Source organism: Anolis carolinensis, unplaced genomic scaffold (genome assembly GCF_035594765.1).
Source record: "Anolis carolinensis isolate JA03-04 unplaced genomic scaffold, rAnoCar3.1.pri scaffold_13, whole genome shotgun sequence".
NCBI classification, from domain to species: domain Eukaryota; kingdom Metazoa; phylum Chordata; class Lepidosauria; order Squamata; family Dactyloidae; genus Anolis; species Anolis carolinensis.
The window spans coordinates 9,335,199-9,353,679 of record NW_026943824.1 but is presented as its reverse complement, the minus strand read 5'-3'; the positions used below and the strand labels follow the sequence as shown (position 1 = coordinate 9,353,679).

At 40.9% G+C, this 18,481-nt stretch overlaps 1 protein-coding gene across 1 annotated transcript in view; it reads right to left on the bottom strand.

Annotated features, from left to right (window-relative positions):
* The window catches only part of LOC103280470 (uncharacterized), a 127,643-nt gene that overhangs the window by 54,260 nt on the left and 54,902 nt on the right, over positions 1-18,481 (bottom strand). The window lies entirely within an intron of this gene.

The window sequence follows — 18,481 nt, the reverse complement described above, 5'->3', positions numbered from 1 at the left end:
GCATCCAGGTGTTAATCTGGCACAAAGGGAAATGGGATTTACTTCAGGAATTCAAGGATGCTCTGGAGTGATTTCAGTGTTTTGTCAAAAAATTAAACCCAGTTAAAGATATAATCCTTTAAAAGGATAAAAGAATAGGAAAAAAACAAACAAACAGAAAATTTGGCAAATTATGCAAACCACCTTTCTTTTTAACAATCAGTTCTCAAAACAAGCCTTTGCCTCATTGGAGAAAGATAGCAAGGAAGTTGCAAGTCTAACCTCTATGGGAAAGGGGTTCTGGAGTTTGGGAGCAGCTCTGTCCCATATTCACACCTATAACAATAATGGGCAGAGGCTCCATCTATACTGCCATATAAAGCAATTTGAAACTGTATTATATGGTCAGTATATGGGCCCATTTGTATAGGGAGGAACTGCAGCGGTGCAATGGGTTAAACCTTTGTGACGGCTGATCTGCTGACCTGAAGGTTGGTGGTTCGAATCCATGAGATGGGGTGAGCTCCCGCCTGTCAGTCATAGCTTCCCATGAGGGGACATGAGAGAAACCTTCCAACTGGTTGGTAACACATCTGGGCATCCCCGGGCAACATCTTTGAAGACGGACAATTCTCTCACACCAGAAGCAACTTGCCTCAATTCGCTTCTGACATGATATAAAAATTGTACAGGGAAAAAATGGTTTCTGTATGCCATTACCGGTAGATATACTGTGTCAAGAAAGCCTTGCATTTGCAAAACCAGAACAGGTCTATTACCAAAGTCACTTAAAGGTCTCTCATTCATACAGTCAACATAAGTTAAATCACCAATACAATTCTTCGGATGGCTGAATTGCACCTAACTGGAGCAAAAGGCAAACAAGTATGCTTTAATTGGAGGGGCAGTTGGCTAAATTAAATTGCAGTAATAAATGGGTATGTTTAAGAAAAGCGCAAGTAAAACATACACTCATTTCAATACAGGAACGAAATACAAAACAAAGGGCCAAAGAGCAGGCGGCTTTTGAAACAACCCCAGGAGACTGAAACTTGAGCTCAGTTGATTGACACGTATACATCTTTTTAAAAACATACATACACATATATCAAAAAGTCACCAGCATTCAGGACGAGAAACAGCCTCACGGAATGATGATGATAATAAGATCCTTTACGGCAAATCTCGCTTGCCATTTCTTCACAGGGCTGCGATATAAACGCTGCTCATCTCCATTACATATTCCGGAGTTTTGATCTTCAAAGAATCCCCCCTGGAACGAGGCCTAACTCACCTGTCAGCCTATCAAAATACGTTGGATATTTTAAAGCTCATTCCATTTGCATTGTTATTCGGCAGAAGCCGGGAGTGATTACGTTTGATATCAGCATAACGTTTGTGGGAGTTTCTAAATACTCCATCTGCTTCTCTCTCTCTTATGACAGTATAGAGACCTTGAAGGATCAGCATCTTTATTTAAATGTGGCCTCTGTGTCTTCTTTAAAAAAAGACCCCCGTAACTACTTAAAATGCGTGAGTCATTCCTGGTGAATAATACATTCAAAGAAATTTGCTTCCCTCTTTGTCACTGCAGCTCACAAATCATATGCTCGCAACCTGCGCTTTTATCGGATTTTCTTTTTCATGTCCCACAAATTACTTTGCAAGGAATGTTAAAATGCAACCTTTGAGATGCAGATCAGCTATAAATGGAGCCTTCATTCATTGGAGAAGGTGCAATCCAAGTATTGGTTTGGGGGAAAGCCATAGGTCACTTATGAGTTGTAAAAGAACGGGAGTAATGGGGAAGGCGTGAATACAGGTCAAAAACTTGAGCTGGCATCTGCCTGAATACTCTAAAAGTACCAGATCTCATCTGATCTTGGAAGCTAAAAAGGGTTAGTACTTGGCAGTTAAAGTGGTGTCAAACTGTTTTGATTCTACAGTGTGAATTCATTGTCAGTAGGAAGCAAAGCACCATTTCTGAAGCATGTGGCTCTAGGCCAGGCAGCTATTCTTATTTATTTATCATGTCAGAAGCAAATAGAGAATACAGCTATAATGTATTTTTTTTAAAAAACACACAAACTAAGTTAAAAACTTGGCATTATGCTAAATTTCCTTTGACCAGAAGCTGGCCACTTGGAGTGCCTCTGGTGTCACTGTGAGAAGGTCCTCCATTGTGCATGTGGCAGGGCTCAGGTTGCATTGTAATAAGTGGTCTGTGGTTTGCTCTTCTCCACACCCGCATGTCTGGACTCCACTTTGTAGCCCATATTTCTTATCCTCACCCAGGAGATAGACAGGCATTTTCTTTCCAGGAAGCGTTCTTCCATTTGCAAGAAAAGTTTTGCGCAAATTACACAATTGCACAAAATTGCGATCCGCCATCAGTTTTATTTTCACCCATCAGCCTCTTTTGAGTCTGAATCTAGTTTTGCTCACCAGGCAACCAGTCTCTTCTGTGCTTGTAATGTGTGTTACTATGGGCATTGTTACCCACATGGAAAAGATAGATTTTTTACACAGAGACATTTTCTGAACAAATGACAGAAACCTGGTTGAAAAGCAAAATGTTCCCTGTCACATTCTCACCCCGGAGGTGAGAACTTCTGAAGAGGCTGGCAATTCTGCATCAGGCTATTTTGACATGTTGAGGCAGCTGCTCTTGCCATGAAAAAGAAATGTCACCACTGCCTTTCCCATCCCATTCAGAGAAAATCTGCCTCCTGGGGGGGGGGGTTCAGATATCTGGGGACCCATATGGAACACTCAGTTTCTGCCCAAAAATATGGAAACTATGCGCATTTTAGTGCAAGGAAACAGAATTAAGAATTTAACATTCATAAAGGATTACAGGTCCTCTTCCAGTTTTGAAAAAGTCTCTAGTCATTTACCCATGAAGGAAGAGCAAAGAAGAACAAATTCATCCCTCCTGCAGGTTTCCAGAAATTGTGGAAACACAATGGTAGAACCTTCCAGAGATTTCACTCAATTCATATATCTTTATCTTCCCTTAGGATGCAAACATGAAAGATCATTGTTTTCCATAGGTGGAAAGCAAGCATTCTGGGAATTGTTTACTTCACTGTGAATGTTCTCTGCTTCCCAGTTTTCTAACAGAGTCCATCTCTCCACATTTCCATTTGAATTTTCAATCCAGGAGCATTTACATTCACCATAATCTTGATCTTTCTCATCTTCCTTCTCCTCCCGCTCTGGTGATATCATAATCATCACCCCTCTCCCGGTTCCTTTGAACTTGTGCAGAGAAGAATAGAGCGGCCTTTTATCTCCATTTCTGAACCCCAAGAGAGGTTGGAAAAATAATTCCCAGAGGCCAAGAGCAGCAGCCCAGCACGTTGGCACATGCCAACTGCAATTCAATGGCATGCGTTGTGATTCCTTTTCATGTGCTTTCTGGGGAACCTGGAAGTGTGGCTTTAAACTGAAGCTCTTCAAAGCTCTGGGGAAGAAAGTTATGATAATGCTAATGTCAGGTGGATTTGTAATTGGTTAAGCGACCAAACCCAAAGAGTGCTCACCAATGGTTCTACTTCATTCTGGAAAGAAGTGACTAGTGGAGTGACGTAAGGTTTGGTCCTAGATCCAGTATGGTTCAACATCTTTATGAATGACTTGGAGGAAGGTTTAGAGGGCATGCTTATCAAGTTTGCAGATGACACCAAATTGGGAGAGATAGCTAATACTCCAATGGAGAGGGTCAGGATTCAAAATGACCTTCACAGATGAGAGCTGATTGGCCAAAACTAACAAAATGAATTCCAACAAGGAGAAATGTAAGATACTACACTCAGCCAGAAAAAATGAAATGCAAAGAAAAAGAATGGGTGATGCCTGGCTCGACAATAGTACATGTGGAAAACCGGACCCTGGGGAATTCTGTTTGCACAAACACAAACCAAATATATTCATTACATAGCACCCAAAAAAAGTATAGCCACATGTATAAGGGAACATAGACATATGTAAGACACCAAAAGGATTCCAGAAGTTTGCCATGTACATTTTGGAGCCTGAGAAGAAGCAGCATTCAAACCTTTGCACATTTTCCTCCATAATGTCCTAGTCGACTCAAAGTTCTTATTCTAAAAATTCCTTATCATATCTTATGTATTCTGACTATGGCTAGAAGAGCTCATTCTTGGGAGCTTACATTTGTTTTATATCTGTGGAATAATCAATAGTACTTAAGCTCCCACTTCAAATTAAATAACAACACAGATAGATCCTATTACCAGAAGACAGGATGCTAATAAAGAATAACACCAACAAAAATGATGGGGCCTCCAGACAAGCCAAGATGGCAAAACTGCCTTTTCACACTGGACAGATCATAAAGCAATGCTAGCAAGTTGTTTTGCACATGGAAGACCATTATTGCACAGAGAGGTACTGAATACCTCTTTTCACAGCAACTTAAACACAGTGTGATCCCCATAAGCACAGGCATACAATCCCAAACTTCATTTGGATATGAAAAACACAGGGCTGGGCTTTAGCACAGCAGATTAAACCACAAGCTGCAGTAAATTTTGTAAGTTGAAGGTTGATAGTTTGAAACCCAGATCAGGGTGAGCTCCCGGCCTTTAGCCCAGCTTCTGCCTACCTAGCAGATCGAAAGCAAAATGTGAGTAGATAAATAGGTACTGCTTAAAAGCAGGGGGTATTAAGGCATCATAAGGAAATGCCAGAAAAATGCCGGTGATTCGATCAAGGAGGAAGTTTACAAACAAAGCTCAGGCAGAAAGATGGAGCGTCAGCACCCCCACCCCCCATGGCCGGAACCGAGCACAAGCCTCCAAGATGTCAAAGATGGGAAATGCCTATATATACCTCTATCTATGTACAATTGTCTGTCTTTTAAGTGTATAAATGGCATTGAATGTTTGCTGTATACATATGTTCTGTGATCCTCCCTGAGTCCTCTTCGGGGCGAGCTAACAAGGAAACAGACCCCAAAAGGAGTCCTGGATTCTTATAATTATACACTGTTCATAAAAGAAAAATGTATTTTTAAAGGAAACCGGTCTTGGATGTGGAATGAAAAATGAGCTAGTAAGACAAACTGTCTCTCATAACTAGTCACCTCTAATTTGGAGCGTGAACCTGGTCCTGCATGAATGGGCAGAATAATTGCAATAGTTCTTTCATCTAACCTATGAGAGGTTATGCATCCTTTTTTAAACTTTTTCAATTAAGCCCCAGAGGCAAAAAATAGGTGGTATGTCTCTTGACACCTGAATCTGTCCCCGAACACAGTAGTGACAGATCCAACTGCCTCATTCACCTACATATTCTGGTTTAATAATTACAGTTACAACAGGGTTCTTCTAGATACTGCTAGGTGAGAACTCCCATTTTCCCTGCCTATTGATCATGTCATCCGGGGCTCATGAGAGCTGGAGTCCCTTCATATTTGGAGACTAGCCAGTTTGAATAAGTTGCTGTATGAGCCCATCCCTTTGAATAGGAGGCAAATAGTTGCAAAAGGGAAGCAATTCTTCACATATTCATTCTCAAAGGTAACGGTAAATAATTTTAGAATGCTGGAAGACTCAAAAACTCAAGTTAAAAAATAAAAATATAATTTCTTTATTCATGTTTTTAAACTTTTACTGGGCTCCTATCTCCTGTGAATATAGAAAGCTGACTATACATCCCAATGTTCTACCTCCTGAAGAGGAATATAGAAATCTGTCTTGTTTGCTGCAGTTCTCCAAACCTGCCAGTCTTCTTGCCTTTTCCAAGTTGCATGTGTTAAGAACAGCAGTCAGACGATAAGCTTGATTTGCCCAATTTGAGCTGTATAGATCGGCTGCATGTTTTTCCCCCTACTAGCAATTGAGAGGGGAAAGGTTAGCCCATCATAACTTGAAATTCCTCCAAGAAAGAAAATTACTGTACTCAGCAACTCTTTTTATCACCAATTTACTTCTTGCCTCCACAAGCATGCACACACACACCACCAAATATATATACTCTCTCTCTCTCTCTCTCTCTCTCTCTCTCTCTCACACACACACACACACACACACAAATACACAAACAGCATTATTAGGTGCAGGGTTTTGTTTCTCCGTGGGAGAAATTCATGGTGATGGCACCGGAGACCCTTTTCATAAAAGCATAATTGCAGTGGGCCAGCTGCTTTGTGATAAAGCGGCTTCCATTTTGCCTGTGAGTCATCACATTAGCAGCAAAGCAAAACACTGATCCACAATGGGATGTTGATCATTATGCGCCGAAGAAGCGCGCCACTCCTAAATATGGCCGAGTCAGCAGGGAGAGGGGACACAAACAATGCCGAGCACATTAAGGATCCTAATAAAAACAAAATTAGAAAACAAGAGGGCCATAACATATGCTCTTAAGCATTCTGCAAGCTCAGCAGGCTTCTCAGGTGACTGCAAAGAGAGGGCCATTGCCAGAGTTTGTCCAGCCGGGACAAAAGGAGCAATGGATCTTGTTCCACGCCTTGCGGAAGAGTGCCTGCTTCCAGGAATGCCCAAAAGTCCAGATCCTTTTACTTACAAGAACTTCCAAAAGGCCAGATTATTTTACTTCCAGGGACATTCCAAGGACCAGATCCTTTTGCTTCTAAAAACTTCCAAAAGGACATATCCTTCTGCTTTCAGGAACCTCCGAAAGGCCAGATTAGTTTGCTTCCAGGAACTTCCAGAAAGCTACATCCTTTTGCTTCCAATAACTTTCAGAATATCAGGGTTTTTTACTACCAGGAATACCTCTTTCTAGGAATTTCCAGGTCCTCCAGTGTAATTTTATGATCACCTTCAAGTAGATGTTGACTATAGAGTCATGCTGAAAGACCTAGAAATTCCTAGAGAGGTGTTTGCTTGGGGTAAGAGGTGTTATTCGTGTTAAAAAAATCATTTTTTTTGCTATGTTTCACTTTTGTGGAAGTTCGTGCCCCTGACCCCGGCAAATGAGGGGGGCAACTATATCACTGTCAAGTGTTTGATCATTTGAGCTCTTTGCCAAAAAAAAAAAAAAAACCACACCAACCAGTAACCTGATAGAAAACTTTTGCATCTTTCAATACTTAAGCATCAGCCATTGTACCAAATCATCATTCTTTCCAGTCTCATTGTGCATTGTGCATTTTTGAAAAAACCCACACTTGATACTATTCCTCAACTCCTTCTGCTAGATTTATTCATTTTTCTTCCTAGATTTTACTTGGAGAGTCCATTTTGTCCCCAGGGAAATAAACCCTTGAGTTCCTCTATGAAAGGCCTATGTGATTTCATCAGTATTTAGATCAATACCTCATTAGACAACAATAATGCAAGAAAGGGATAAACAGAGAACACTCCTCTAAGTTTCAGTGATGGTTAAGTTGAACTACATCTACTCTGTATTGTCGAAGGCTTTCACAGCCGGAATCACTGGGGTGTTGTGTGGTTTCCAGGCTGTTTGGCCATGTTCTAGCAGCATTTTCTCCACTTGCTTGACTACCATCAGCCACAGATCCAGGTGAAACATCAGAAGACAGTGCTGCTAGGACACATTGGCCATACATCACCCTACATCTACTTTATTTTTGTGAATATTTTTCTATTACTAGTAGTGAATATTACTTTAAAAAATGCTACCCCTGTGTAAAAGGTGTTTGTGTAGTTCTTGCCAAACATCATTTCTCTGTTTACAGTATCCAAGAAATGTAATTCTCCCCTGATTTCACTTATGAATGAAGTCATGGGTGATTCAGCCGTATTTTTTTTTCAGTGAAGCCATCAAAAACTGGAGAAAATGCTGCAATTGGGAACATGCCACACAAAATTTGTATGTGGGGTTTTTTTGTTTTTTGCATTTAAAAGCACTTTTGCTGCATAGCAAACAGCTTTTGTGCACAGAAAATAGTATTTCCATGTAGAAAATGTTTTTCTATACAGAAAATTTTCTGTGCAAAACAACCATTTTGCACAGACACCATCTCAAATTGCAAATGCTGTACAGTGAAACCTCAACTTAAAAGCATCCCAACTTAAGAGTGTTTTGGTTAAGAGTAATCACTCAGTTTTTGCTTTTACATACGAGCAGCACTATGATCCCGGCCATGAAAGCCTTCGACAACAAGAAAATAATGCTTCTGTTAGTTCACTTTGTGCTTCCTTGCCACAACTTTGAGCTTCTACTATTTTAAAGTTTATCTTTCTTCTGTTATTGTTCCAAGTGAATGTGCATTTATACATTATTTGTTATTTATAAGGTACATTTTTTATTTAAAAATTTTAAAACCAAAAAAATGGGGGGGGGGGGGGGCAGAATGGATTAATAGCATTTCAATGGAAAATTCACTTTGCGTTAAGAGCATTTTGAGTTACGAGCTCAGTCACGGAATGAATTGAACTCTTAAGTCAAGGTATCACTGTATGTTTCAAAAACAGCAGGGGGAAATGGCTAAAATTACTCATTGCTTCATTCAAGAAGAAACTTAGAGAAGAACGGCATCCCAATTCAATACTCAAGAAATACATTTTTTACAATAAAACTTATATTTCTGAAAGTTTTTTTTCATCCCCATAGAATCCACACTTCCCAATACAATCAGTTATCTGGTAGTTGTTCATCTCAGTTGTAAATGAGTTTTATTTTTTAATGAAGAAACATAACCTAAGTTGCCTTTCCAGTCATATCGCCATGATTCAGTATGAAACTGCATTATACTTCTTCTATGGGGATCATTCAAGCATTTCTTCTCTCTGCTCGAGGAGCAGGTGATACGACAAGTGAAGCCACAACCGCACAGATCAAGCAGCGATGCTTTCTGCAACTCACTTTTCCCAAAGATTACCTAAATCAGGATGACGTTACGTGTCGGCTTTGCATGTCAAAGCTTCCGTATCTGCTTTCGAGGCTGATGTGCCTTTCTTTGATAATGAATGCCTTGAATGATCAGGGGTGAAGACGATTGGAAGCAGACATTAAATGAGGACATATAAGATGGGGGATAAAGAACCAGGATGCGGAACACTGCCAGTACAGATTTATGTATTATCATGGATAATGAACTCAGAAATGGGATGTGAGAGTGCTTTTCTCAGCTTTTATTTTCTTTCTTCTACCCTCCCGTCGTCTTCCTCCACTTCGGAATATCAGGCTATACCCGAAATAGCAAGACTTTCCGAAAGGAGAGATCAGAAATTGACCATGCAGTGAAAATAAGATAGAATTATGCTAACAGAAAAGTATTTCAAATCAAGTAGAAATTTAGAAGCTGAAGAATGATTAGGCTCTTAAGAATCTCAAGGAAAAACAGACTAACCATTATGAGAAGATTTTGATATTACAATTGACCAACTACATAATAATGATAACGATCTGAAATGTAAGAGGAAAAGGTCAATATGAACATGGTGCTGCCTTGATAATATTCCATTATGGTTTAATAACTGCTATTTTATGATTGGCCAGTGCATCTCCAATATCTGCTATGATTTGCTATAAGTTGTTGTATACCAGGCATGGGCAAACTTCGGCCCTCCAGGTATTTTAAACTTCAACTCCCACAATTCTTAACAGCCTCGGGCCCTTCCCTTTTTCCCCTCAGCCGCTTAATGTGGAGGACTGACTGAACAAATGGGCAGGTATATTCACACTTCAGTGGCTTTTCAGATTGCTTCGTTGAGATGCTGACATCTGGACTGGTACTATGTTGTTAAATACAAAAGAAATTTTAACTTTGTAGTTTTTGTATGCATTATAACTGTATTCTCAATTTGCCTTTGACATGATAAATAAATAAATATCATGATATACTGCATTATGTTTTTTAAAAACACAGATTGTAAACCACTTTGGGGGGAGGAATTCCTCAAAAGATGGGATGGAACATTATTAATTTTTTAAAGTAACCATTGTGAAGACAAGACTATTCAGCAAGCAGAACGCTGAATTGAGAAACAAGCACAAAACAATGGCATAGCTTTTCTTGCACTCTGCCGCAACCCTTGGTTTTGTGAGTAAATAAGAATCTTATTTTGAAAAGGTCAGGTCTGTTGCAGTGACTGAGAGGCCACAGGAAGAACAAGCCCAAAACCTCTGCTGCAATTATTATGCAAACTTAAAGTTGTCAGCAGCGGGTTTCAATCACTCTTGACAGGGTTCATGGGATGAACACACAGCGCCACATATATAAATTCACAAGTGAATGAGAAGTGAAGGGGCTTTTGACTCCCCACGTATATCAGGCACATCATGCAAGCAGAAATAGCAATCAATATTCCAGATTTTCTCATCTTAACAAACAAAGCAAGACAAGGCGACCAATAGAGAAGAACGAGCTGGAGAAAGGAACACAAGCAAGAGTTCATTTGCACTTGTAGAATAAATCAGTTTGACACCACTTTAACTGCCATGGAGCCTAGGAGTTGTAGTTTTACAAGGTCTTCATTCTGCTCTGCCAAAGAGTACTGATGCCACACTAAACTACAACTCCCAGTTTCCCATAGCATTGAGCGATGACAGTGGCACCAAACTGCGTTCACTGTACAGTGTAGATTCACCCAATACTGACTTTTTCAACTCAGAGCAACTGTCCACAGATAGCCAGTGTCATGTCGTTGCATGAGTGTTGAACTGGGATTTAGGGGGTTCAAATGCCGACTCAGCTCATGGACATTTCCTTGGTGGCCTTAGGCAAGCTGCTATACTCTCTTAGTCTCAGAAGAAGGCAATACAAACCTCCTCTAAATGAATCTGACCCAGAAACCCCCAGGAATGCGGCTCCCATAAATCATTTTCCCTTGGCTTTGCTCTAAAATTGAAAGAATTTGACCTGTCCAAAGTCATCCAATAGGTTTTCATGTCTGAATAGGGGTTTGAACTCTGGTCACCTGGAGTCCCAGTCTAAACCACTAAAGGATGTTGGCTATCCTTTATTAGTTAGGTTACAGCAAACTCAAAATCTCCAATTCCTATTGACTTTCAAAATGAAGAGTACCATTTCATCTCCTTGGATTCTTATGGAGAAGATCAAATAGCAGTGGTGATTTAGCCATTTTGAGTTCTGAGAATGGTGGTGATGACAATGATGACTGGGGAGCACCAATGTAATAAATAAAACCTCCCAAACAAGAGAAATGACATTTATTTGGCCATATATACTTTTTTACAGATGTAAACTTCATTCTCCATATCACGACTGTTTCTCATCTCCCCTTTTAATCTCCCATCACAATCTGGTCTATAGTTTAATGCCCCCCTCTTACAGTACGCAGGAAACGATTGCATTCGCAAAGGCCTTGTGTGCCATCAGCAAAATCAATGCAATTGGGGAAATGGCTTTCTCTTTGTCGGAGCAATAAAGATACCTCACACTAAATGCCCCTTTCACAACGCGACCCATCAATGCATGAAAACCTCTGATTGTTATAAAAGATGCATTGGAGGGAAAATGCCATTCTTGGATTGTTTAAAAGCAATTTAGTAGAGAGGCGAGAATACTTTGCATTAGACAGGGCCTAGCAAAACCATGTGGAAACATTCAGCCTTGGCCAAATTAAGTAAACAATTGCATCTCCACTCCATACTCAAACATTTTATTGTGTTCTACAGAGGAAGAAGAACTAACCGGCAATTGCTTTTCCACCCGCCTCTGTTCCCCTTTGAGCTGGAATTGGGCTCAGCAAAAATCAGATTCAGATAGTATTTACCAGATTGTAATCAACCCCTTTCTTCCTTTACAAATATAGTGTGATGATTCTTAACAGGAGTTGGCTGCAAGAAAAACACAGCTCCCTTGTTGCAACAGCTCCATTAGCTGCCAGCACAACTCATCCTATTAATGATGACCTATAGAGTACTGTATAGCTGAGGTCCAGATTATTTAAAGGACCATAACTCTTCCATATGAATATCTCCAGGTTTTGAGATCTTCTAGGGAGGACCTTCTCAATGTGCCAACACTCTCACATCTGATGGCAAGATGGGGAATATGGACTTCAGCTATCAGGTGTGGATATGGGCAGTCTAAAACCCACACTCCCCATTTTAAACCTCTCCATTTCCTAGGAGATATAGAACAGGGTCACCTCTCCTTTGGGAGCAGTCAATGGCTGCTCAAAAAGAAAAGCTTTCAATTGACTGTAAGCAGAACCTGGAGAAGGTATTTTTTTATTATTATCACCATCATCCTAGGATTTCCGAGCCAGCACAGCCAAACCTGTAACATTTTCCAGCTCTAGGTGATATTACAGGATCTCCAACCAAGCAGATTGACTCTGGTCTTAGTCGAAGTGACACAAACAGCTATCACAACTGCCTTCGCATTGCAGTCTTGGACCCCTCTCTCATTGAGTAAGCCAAGTGGGTTTCAAATGGATTTATGAACAGTTGAGAGGAGTTTAGGTTTAATCCAGCTAGACACCATAAGATCCATGGGAGAGAGTGAAGCAGGCAAAAGTGGCTCAAGGGGCTGCAAATGGCCTGATGTCTTTCGTGGTGGGAAAACAGCAAGGAAGTCTTTTGGCACATGAAAGACTGGCTGATGTAGCATCAATGGCATGGATGATCCTGATATGTATGGACACACTGCTATCATCTTCTCAATAGCTTGAACTTTTTTTAACATATAGTATCATACCGGGCCGGGCTGTGGCGCAGGCTGTTGAGCAGCCTGCTGCAATAAATCACTCTGACCATGAGGTCATGAGTTCGAGGCCAGTCCATGGCGGGGTAAGCACCCGTCAATTAAAAATTAAAAATAGCCCCTGCTCGTTACTGACCTAGCAACCCGAAAGATAGTTGCATCTATCAAGTAGGAAATAAGGTACCACTTATAAAAGTGGGGAGGCAAGTTTAACTAATTTATGACTTGGAATGAGGAAGTGCCATCAGAGTGGATGATGAAGCAGCTGCTCCCCCCTGTAGCCAGAATCGAACATCCTCTCAGGAGGAGTTTAAATTGCCTCTGCGTCTGTCTGTCTGTCTCTGTCTCTGTTTGATGTGTTTATGGGCATTGAATGTTTGCCCTATGTGTGTATAATGTGATCTGCCCTGAGTCCCCTTCAGGGTGAGAAGGGCGGAATATAAATACTGTAAATAAATAAATAAATACATACATACATCACAAAATATGTCCTTTCTAAGCATTTTCTAGGTTCTCCAAGCAATTCTATGGTGTGCTTCTGCCAGAGGTTGACAATAGAGTCACACTGGAGGATCTAGTGATGTCTAAAGAGGTCTCTGCTCTAAGATTTTCCTAGGTCCTCCAGTGTCACTCTATGCCAGTGGTTCTCAATCTGTGGGTCCCCAGATGTTATGGCCTTCAACTCCCAGAAATCTTAACGGCAGGTAAATTGGCTGGGATTTCTGGGAGCTGTAGGCCAAAACACCTGGGGACCCACAGGTTGAGAACCACTGCTCCATGCTATGCTTCAGCTGAAGTTACCCAAGATTTGGCATGTCCTCACAAAGTCCTGAAATGCAACCCCTGTGGATATGGGGGCCATACTGTACTGAGCAAGCTCATGCTGCCTTTGTTTCTTAAGATACTCCACTGCTGATGGCATTGTAATACCAACAATCTTCATGCCAAGTTTTTCACTGTCAGTTAAACAGTCTCCCCTGGGTTCCTTTTGCAAATTTAATCCCCCCACGCTTTACAAGTATGAAATGTAGCAGGGGAGGAAGAGGGCTTGCTAAATCATGCAAGGCAGCTAATTAAGCCCATATTTTTTGTAGACTGCCAGTTCCGATTCCGGCACACGCCGGGCAAGGTGAGTGTGCCAATACAATGGCGCTTTATAAGCTGCCACAAATCAAAATGCCCTTATCAAGTAAACAGTCAATACTCTAATCGGTCAGCAAATTAAACAGCAGTGATTGCACCAGCTCCACTAATTAACAGGGAAATTCTGGCTTTGATTCAGAATCTTGGGTTACGGATAAATCTACCAGTGCTTTAAGGGCGTTGCAGAGAATGCAACACTGCTTTGTGCAGAATTGGACAGAACTAAGTGGACAGGGAAATAGCTACCTTTACAATTTTCCTAGTTAAATTATAAAGGGGAGAGGCTTTTTTAGTGGTAGGGGGAGGTGATCCCAGAAAAAGGGGGCTTTTGCCTCACTAAAAGACTTACAACTTTGGGAAAGAAGGATATGAACTGTGAGATCATGATGAAAAGTGGAATAACCAGGGCTGTTCTTTGTTTGAATCTTATGCCATGTTCAAGGTATCAGTCAAGATTCCAGATAAGTTACCTAGGGCCTGTCTACATGATCGCAGTGGCCATAACATCATTCCTGGATGTCTACATGAGGCTCAGAGAAATCAGGTACTGTTTATATTAAACTGGTTTAACCCCATACTAAGGAAATGCTCCAGAGTTTGAGCAAATCGTTAGAGACCTGGAGAATCTAAGGCTGGGTCTACATTGTAGAATTACTGCAGTTTGACATGACTTTAACTGCTATGACTCAGTACTATGGAATCCTGGAAGCTGTAGTTTTACAAGGTCTTGACCTTCTCTGCCAAACTCCCAGCATTTTATAGCACTGAGCCCTGCCAATTCAAATGGGGTCAAACTATTTTAATTCTGCAGTGTAGATGCACACTAAGTTGCAAAACTCAAAAATAATATGCCTCTGTGAAACCTTCCTTGAGTTGTCTTTCTTGGATTTGTTTTTTGTTTTTTTTTCCCAAAAGGAAGGCAACTTGGCCTCGCAGAACAAGAATTCCCTTTCCCATTTATCAACCTGCCCAGAATGAAGGATTGTCCTTATTTCGAATGACCCAGTTTTACTCTCGTGAACATCATAACTCTATAACGGATGAAGACAAGAAATCAACAGTAACTGAGTTAATCAAAATAATGCACCATTGACATTCACGATTTTGCCAGACTTCTGAGCGAGGAGGAGACGCTTCGGAAAAGCAGAAATCATTGTCCTCGTGTTCTGATCTGCTATCCATCACGGTTGGGTATCATGATATTACTCCTTTATTTTATGTATTTACATGAAAGCAAATGAATTCCATAAATCAAGAAAGGTGGAAAGGGGAGGGGAAAGATGTTATTTATGATGCGCAGGAGATCAGCCATCACTGCATTTCATTAACTTTATTATAAACCATTTCTAAAAATCGTCATTCTTCCTGACTACAAAAATAATATTGTCACAATTGGGCCAGAGGTGGACCTTTCAGGTAACCTTCACATGAGGCCAATTTGAGAGGAGGGAGAAAATAGGGGGAAAATATCATTATTAATGAGAAATCTCACTAGTTTACAGAAAGGGAAGAATTCACAAGGAGCTTCAAGTGAGAAACAGCCTGCCACAGGGAAATCCTTGGGTGCATCTACACTGTTGAATTAATGCAGTTTGACACCACTTCAACTGCCATGGCTCTATGCAATGTAGTTCTGCAAGCTCCTTCACATTTTCTGCCAAACAACTCCCATGATTTCATAATATAGGGCCATGGTAGCTAAAGTAGTATCAAACTGCATTCATTCTATAGTGTGGATGCACTCAGAGAGGTAAATAAGATGCCAAGAATAGATGCAGCCCTAATTGGTTCTCAAGCCTGTTGTATTAAAATGGTGCTAAACCATTTTCCTACACAAAATAAGATACCAAAGATCTCAAACCTTGGAATGAACCCATTGAATCAGTGGGGCTTAACCTATGTGTTCACTTACAATTCAGTAATTGATTCAATAGGCTTACTTGAGTGGGCACTAACCAATACAGTTACTTCCATTTTTTTGTTTCAATGAATGAGAAACACGTGGTTTAAAAGAAACAAGTGGCTGACCCAACAATGATCTCACCTCTCTGAAAGTAAGCTGCCCAAAGGAAAGGAGGAAACCTTGACTTTAGACGGTCCATAAATCACCTAATTGGCAAGATGTCCTACTAAACAGCATGAATTATGTTCTAAGCGCTCAATAGCCAGACATTCATTCTCTCTGTAACCGTAACACCGAAGCAACAGGCAAAGAATCTGTTTTGGTGCAAAGGACTATAATTACAGCTTTGTCCTTGACGATACGGTCAATGAAATTATGCAATTATACCTCTCTCAGACAATTACGTCAGGGTTCCTGGTGTGATATCTTCTATCATCTATCTATCCATCCAAACATATTCAATCATTCTCCCTCTCATTCTCTCTCTCACCCATGCATATGCGCACATGCACATTTATGTACACAGTGTTAGCACACTCTCTTCTCTTCTTTGAGATCTTGTTAGTGTTAGACTCAGTGCCCTTCAGATGGGTCTTGTGCTCCATTGTAATATGTCCCCATATTTCAGTTTTAAATTAGGCTATAGGTTTCAGATTTATTATTGGGACTACATTCTTGTCATGCATCCTTATTTAAAGGATCCTGAGGCCAACCAGCCCAAACTGTACATCTTCACCTTTTTGCTCCCTGTCTTAGATATAGATTTACCCCTAATATTTTTCTTGTTTTTATCCTAGCCAAAAGCAGTGGTTAGTCTCGCTTTCATTCATGGACATGTGACTGCTTTTATTTGGTGAAATCATCTTCGGTTTGGTTGGATCTCTTCTCCTACAAATGGACTTTAGTGTCATATAAATGTGATATCATGGAATTAAAGGGGAGTGCATCCTTGAGAGGGGACCATCTAACCACTGTTTAAAAACCTCCCAATGACATTTAGAAATAACTATTGGCGACATTTTCTCAAAACAGATCATTCCACCACAATGGTCTTCATGATGTTTCCTCAGAGTTTCCATTTTTGCCACTTTCATCCCTTGCTTTGGGTTATTTCCCCTGAGGCAGCAGAAAACCAGCTTGCTCCATCGCCAATATGACAGATGTCCACATATTTTGAAATCTGGAGATGGAAAGGTCACCTCAAAATATCTGAAGGGCTGCCATGTCGTTGGTGGAGTAAGGCCTCACAGGACCTGGTTTCTAGATCTTTCAATACTCAGCTTGTTAATATCTTTCTCTAACTGAACATGGGGGGGGGGGTTGTAGGCTCTATCAGTGGACCAATTGAAGAAGAATGGTACATTAAATGGAAATGTCATCATCTTCTACTGGGCACATAACGTGGAGATGGAGACACCTGGAGTAATGAGAGAGGAAGCGAGGCAGGCATCTCACTTGTCAAATCATCAGCCCTAACAATCATTGAGATGAGGGATGTCACAACTAGGACACCTTCACATAAAGGTTGGGATTCAACTGAACCTACCTTCTGATAGATAGATAGATGATAGATACATAGATAGGTAGGTAGATAGATAGATAGATAGATAGATAGATAGATAGATAGATAGATATCAGAATCAACTTATAAAGGGGTCAATATAAGTACTCAAACTCTTATCAAAAAAGGAACCATCTCAGAGTAGCATGACATGAGGCAAAGGCTTAGGAAAACCTACAAGATCAACCCAAATGCCTGCATGCGGAAATGGTGGCAATCACACAATTGAAGTGGCATTGGTGCTTTCCCCTTTCCACAAAATGACTCTCGACTTATCTTCTGGCAATATCACAGTCCATTAATTTGTCCCACAAATCTGTCTGTGACTTATATATGAGGTCATATATAAGGTATATACATATATATACATTCTCACAAGATCTTGGGATAAACCAGATTTGTCACGGATAACGGGTAATGCCCACAAGATTTTCTGGCTGTTTTAGCTTTTTATCCTGAAGGAAACCACATTTCCCGTTTGTGCCATGCAGCATGCTTTTCAGCAGGATTTCACCACGCTTTTCAGCACCCTGATTTCACACCACCGGCCAGAAACGCTGACTCTTTTCAGAAGGCCGTGATTCATTTTCGACCGTGTTTAACAGCTTGTAAGCCTGTCACTCACTGTGCCCTCCTTCCAGCGGATTTCTCAATAAACTGGCTCGCCCACATAATTCACGGAATCCATTTACAAGAAAGCATTGGAGAGCATGCCGGTTCTAGCAAGCAACTGATTAAATGTATTCCTTTCTCTCTGCCACTCCTGGAACTCCAAACAGAAACAGGCACTATATGATGCCTACTAATATGAACCAGCTGGCTCCAATGTCAGTTTATACGCTAAGAAAGAGCATTTCCATTCCATTGGTCTCAGTCGTAACACTGATGTAAATATTGTTAATTCAATACATCTAGTTGGAATTAGGGAGTCCCCGGTGGCGCACTAGGTTAAACCACTAAGCTGCTGAACTTGCTGACCAAAAGGTTGGCGGTTCGAATCCAGGGAGTGGGGTGAGCTCCTGCTGTTAGCTCCAGCTTCTGCCAACCTAGCAGTTCAAAAGCATGCAAACATTAATAGATCAGTAGGACTGCTCCGGCAGGAAGGTAACAGCACTCCATGCAATCATGCCAGCCACGTGACCTTGGAGGTGTCTATGGACAACACCGGCTGTTCGGCTTAGAAATGGAGATGAGCACCAACCCCCAGAGTCGGAGACAACTAGATTTAACTTCAAAGGAAAACATTTACCTTTACCTGGTT